Genomic DNA, 6,000 nt, shown 5'->3' with positions numbered 1-6,000 from the left:
AATCAACTTGGGTATGCTTGGGATGAGATCATAATCTAAGATTCACTGCACATTGTGAAAACTGCTTATATTATAATATTGTAATATGTTGATGATTGATGCAGTGTTAATCATATAAATAGAAGACTAACTGGTAGCTTAGTGTTCACATACATAGAACTTAATGTTTAAATTGCAGGCCCATCTCTTTTTACTTAGGATATTCTGTGAAAATGCTGTATGTTTGGATGAATCTAGAAAAATAACTAATATTTAATCTTAAAATAAATTGTACTAATATTCTCACAATTGTTAAAGGGGATTCTCTCCCTATGAACAGACATCCTTCAGGCTTGTATCTGCCCTGTGTGCATTTTAGCCATCTGTCTTGCAGTAGCAGGCTTCCTTGGATTTCAGCACAATCAGAATTTTGTTCAGTGCCAGGTCTTAGGTCAAAATGTTAGTCTTGCTTTGCAGTTTGCCCAGGGAAGTTCTGATTCATATGCTCGAGTTCATCATTTGATGGCTAAGGTATCAAGAGATGACTTGCATGTGTGGAACAGGTCAAAGGCCATTGGTAGAACATTTGTATCACTTCAAATGTTGTGTTTCCCTCAGCAGTGACAGTTCTGATGTATGAAAATCAAAATATGAAATTTCCTTGCTGGATCAAAGCCCATCTAGTACAGCATGCAGCAGTGGAAAGCCAGATGCCTCTAGGAAGGGCATGAAAGAAACCATGCTGTCCAGTTGTATCTTCCCAGCAACTGATGTTCAGTGGTAGACTGAGCTGGATGCTTTATTTAGTGATAATGGCTAATAGATCTCTTTTCCTCTGTGAATTTGTCAACCCCCTCTTTTAAAGCTAGCTAAACAAGTGGTCACCACAACTCTTTGTGGTAGCAGATTCCATAAATGAATTCTGTATTGTGTGATGAAGCCCTTTTGTCTGTTCTGAAGCTACTGCCCACCAATTTCTCTGGGTGACCCAGAGTTATGAAAGAGGAAGGAAAACTTGAGTCTCTCTCCACTTACCCCCCCCCCCGCCCCCTGTGTCATTTTATACATTTCTTTCATGTCTTTTTTCATCCAAGCCAGAGTAGTGTAAAGGTTAGGATGTTGGACTAGGATCAAGGAGATTTGGGTTCAGATCTTCACTCACCATGAAACTCACTGGGTAACCTTAGGCTAGTAGCTTTCTTGCAGCCTAACCTATCTCGCAGGGTTGTTGTAAGGATATATGGGAATGGGAATAAACCAGCACGCAAATGCCCTGAGCTCTTTAGAGTAAACATGGGATAGAAATAAAATACTCACTTTTTTTCTAAATGAAACACCCCCCAAACATGTTGGTATTTCCCTGTAGGAAAGGTATTACATCCCTCTGACTCTTTTGCATGCCCTTTTCTGCACTTTTTCCAGTTCTATGATATCCTGTTTCAGATGGACTGTGTAGGTTGTAAACTGGTATATTGTATGTTAATTGAGAGATCCAAAAACATGAACCATTGGCATCTGTTTCCCCTTCACAGGCAAGGGGAAGGTCCCTGCTCTGGAGTTTTTGCCGTGATGCGTCGCAGCCGTTCAAGCATGTCCTTTCTGAGCATGGAGGTAAAAAAAAAAAAAACCACAGATGGAGATCTGTTGTTAAATAGTGGTTAAAAACCTGCCTTACAAACTGAAAGTTCCTCAGGTCTAATTTCACATTGATCAAAAAGCTTCCATAGTAGCTGTGACCCAGCCTTTCAGTCTTCCTTTCTATAAATTAGGTATAGTAACACAGAGCTACCTTATAGGATTGCTGTAAGGATTATTGGGATAATGATTGTGAAACAGTGTGTTTATTGCAATCTGTTATACAGATTGTTATACAGACGACAATAGGGCCAGACCTGAGTTCAAATCCCTGCTTAGCCATAAAGCCCATTCAGTGGCATCGGCCAAACCACTGTCTCTCTCAATCTGCTCTGCAGTGTTGTTGTGAAGAAAGCTGGGCAGCCCAATCCTATCTTGTGCTGTATGCAGCTCAAGTTTCAGGCTGTCTAAAGCTCAGCCTGAGGCAAGGGAAGACTTTTCCTCTTACCCCAGAGAGAGCCGCAGCCACAGAATCAGTGGCACAGATTTAAGCATTAAGAACATAAGAACAGCCCCACTGGATCAGGCCATAGGCCCATCTAGTCCAGCTTCCTGTATCTCACAGTGGCCCACCAAATGCCCCAGGGAGCACACCAGGCCTCCCACTCCCCACCCGACTCTTGGAACATCTACCACCCGCCCTCCCCCAACCGGAAACGCCTTCCTCCTACTTCCTCCCCACGTCTCCCCCAGACCCCCACACCAACTGAGTTTGGCTAATGCAAACTCACTTTGCCCAGGGTCTACGTTGGCATGGGGAGGCCAGCGCATGTCTGCGCGCCAGCCTATCTCCCCTTATGTTGGTGTGAAAGTACTTTACAATACTTTCGCGACGACAATGCGCTGGCACAAGGGACTTGTGCTGGTCCATCTGTCAGTCTGAATTGCGCCCTAAGTTTTGCAGTCTTTTGTGTCACCTCCTGCAGCTTCTGAGATCTGTTTTGCATTGTGGCTAAGAGATTGTTGGACAGTTATGTGTTTCCTCCAGGACATCTTTACTCTAAAGAACCACCACCCTGTTGGCTTCTCAAGAACAGAGGAGGCAGGGTAAATGAAGATAGTTTAGAGCAGGTAGGGCAGAGTCATTAGCAATGTGTTGTAGTGGGACTTTGCAGTGATCTTTGTTAGCAGAATTGGTTCCAGGGAAACCCTCCGCCAGGTGCCCTCCTTCTACCTCAGTAGATCTCTTCTATCATCTATTCGGTGAGTGTGGCAATGTCTTTCTATTTTGCTCCCACATTTGCCACTGCCAAGGGGAGAAGAGGGGACAAGCCCAGCCATTCCCAGTTACTGACTGGGCTTAGTCCTCTCTGAGGATCCACAGCTAGCATCAATAGTGGCCCCTCCCAAGAGGACCCCCTGTGGGCCCCAACAGCTATCCAAGGATCCCATGTGCTGACACCAGCCCTGCTTGGCACAGGAAGAGAGTATAAAAGCACCACCCTGCACCATCACCTGCTCTGGGATGCCTCATTAAGCGACCTCTCTTGGCATGGATTGGACCAGCCTCGTCTCATCCTTCTCCCACTTTGTGTCATAGTGGACAAGCCTCAGCCTGCACTGTGGATGCTTCAGTAGCTTGGGTGCTGGCGGTAGGAGGAGCTTCTGTCTGAGGCCCACTGTTCCCTGGTTACAAGTCATGCCTCTCCAGTTCCTTGTCCCTTAGCATCCATGGCTCACCTGAAACATAATGCTGGGAGAGCAAGGAGAACTTGGCTGTGCAGCATTGCTCTGTGAACATGCCAAAGCAGTGCTCTTCTGAGCCACAGATCTTTGGCATGTTAATGAATCACAACGGGGGCGGGGGGGGGGGCTTAGTTTAAATGAAACACCACCAAATGCACAAAATGTCTCATTAGGACTTTTTCACATTTTAACCAGACCTGAAGCTTCTGCTAGCCCAGAGTGGAGGCCGTTTTCTGATTTTGGCACTGCTGGCGATAGCGCAGTGGTGGAGCATCTGCTTTGAATGCCAGAAGGTCACAAGTTCAATCTCTGGCACCACCAGTTAAAAGGATCTTGGTTAGCAGGGCTGGGGAAGAGCCTGGAGAGATGAAGCTACTCAAAGGAGATACTATTGGGCTAGATGGGGCAACAGATTCACTATAAAATAGCTTGGGACAGAAACAGGAAATCTTGTAGTGAGTTTGGCAGAGAGAGAGACCCAGTCTCCATAATTGTGAAATCCAATGCAGATGTCCAGTCTACTTCTGTTGGAGATGCCAAGGTAGCAGGGAGGTGCCAAGGTGGGCAGACTATGGCAGCCAGGCCTTACCTCTTTCCTTTTGCTTGCCCTTGCTGCTAGCTGGCTGGAACAAGGCCTTCACCCCACCCCAGAAGAAGTACATTATGGGAATTTAATGAATAAAAGCAGGTGGGAGATTTAAGGATCAGGTCCCTGTAACACACTATGTACCTGTTTTGCAAATTGTGCCGAGCCAGTGAGCAGCACTCTCTGCCAGCTGCCCTGAGGTGCCAATTAGCACTGAAGCAGGGTTAATTCCCACACATGAACACAAAGCGGTCAATCATGTTTTCTTGACAGCATCCAGAGAGGAACTTTGTGTTTTTGGTGGGCAATTGAGCACAAAGTTGAATCTCCCAGAATCCTGGGACTGGTGGCATCTTATAGGCTTTTGTACAGTACTGTTGTTGTTGCTGTTACTGCATTTATATCTCACCCTTCCTCCAAGGAACGAACAAGGTGGGGTCCATAACTCTTCCCACCCTCCTAACTTCATAACAACCCTGTTAGGTAGGTCAGACTGGCCCAGTGTCACCTAGTGAATTTCATTACTATGTGGAGGTTTGAATCTGGCTCTTTCTGCTCTTACTGACTGTTATCCTAACTTGCCTCTCAGCTGACACAGCAGCTGCTGCACCAGCTGAAGGTGTCGCAAACATGCTGTAAAATATTGGGGTGGCCGGCGCCATCCCATTGATGCTGCATACACAAAGATGGATGCTGGCAGAGGTGAGAGTCTCACCAGATGGTGGGAGGGTGGATTGAAGATAGGGGGGGGGGGTGCCTGGGCAGGGGAGAGCGAAACAGGAGTGGATAAGGCCTGGGAGGGGGTGAAATATGGAGGAGGCCTCCACTGTATCCTGTTCACCCTTCTAAGCCTGAATGCCCCGCACAGGGCTGCTCAGAACTTGCACTAGCAATTTAGCTGGCACGGATCCAGGTAGCCATTGGGCAAAGGTGTTACCCTGGGGAGACCTCCAGTCTGCTCCTAAGGAGCACTGGGTACAGTGGAGGCCATGTGGCCCTCCTGTGCCAGCACTAGTTGGGCTGTGAATGCGAGGTAAGATGCATAATTTCAAACAGTGGCCAGTATGGCACTAGTCCTTATGAGGGTGACTTTTTTATTTGCCATATTTTCTGCCTAGAATCTTGGCAGTGCACAATACTAACCTGTACAAAGGTGGTTTGCTTGCAGTCATCTTAGGAGCCTGTGTTAGCTTAATGAAAAATATGGGCACATTTTAGGCTGTCAAATATTGCAGGGTAGGTGATTGTTTTGAAAGGGGGGGACTTTCCCCAGGGAAACAAATTTACATAAAGTTACAATTTACATAAAGTTACAATTTCAAGAATGTAAATATTTGTCTCTGGCTCTGCCTCAGAAGATATGAAATGTCTGGAAGCTTCCACTTCCCACATAGCAGCAAACGCACATTTTGAGTCTCATCTGCTGTTTGTCTGAACACCTTTGATACACAATAGAACACAGCTATGAGAATATGAGACCAGCCCTGCTGGATCAGACATTTGGGAAGCTCACCAGCCTTCCACCCTTATTGTTTTCCCCCATTGTTTCCTCCCCTGGCATCAAGGGGTAAACTGCATCTGAATATGAAGGTTCCACTGAGCTATATTGCCTCTTTGAAAAAACAAAAATCAATTGTGTATTCTGTTGAATCTAGGTTTTATGTTTTTGAAAAATACAGATGTAGAAACCCTCTTAAGATTTCTTTTGGGTCTCAGCAGCAACTGTGACAAAAAAATGCTTTTTGGTGTTACCTCATTGTTCTTTGCTGCTGTACTGTGGCTGGAGTCATTGCAGCTCCCCCGACAATTCTACCTTCTCTCCAACTCAGCAGGGTTTTCCTTCCCCCAACCTTAAGCCCATTTTTCTCTTCTTCCAGCAGCCAAGTGTTCTTTCCACCTCACTACCCCCACCTGGTGTGCCCCATTACTATTAGCTCCCATCTTGGTGTTCCCTCAGGGCCATCCATTAAGGTGCCAGTGCAAAAGGCAGGCTGCAGTGTGATTTGACAGAATGATTTACTGACCTGGTGTGAGGGCAATTAGCTGTGTAAATGAGTCCTAATTAACCCTATTATTTTCCACAGCTCCCCAGTAACCTGGTAGGTCCAAAGTTG

Source organism: Tiliqua scincoides, chromosome 8, assembly GCF_035046505.1.
Source record: "Tiliqua scincoides isolate rTilSci1 chromosome 8, rTilSci1.hap2, whole genome shotgun sequence".
Lineage (NCBI taxonomy): Eukaryota > Metazoa > Chordata > Lepidosauria > Squamata > Scincidae > Tiliqua > Tiliqua scincoides.
Note: the sequence above shows the minus strand (reverse complement) of the source record.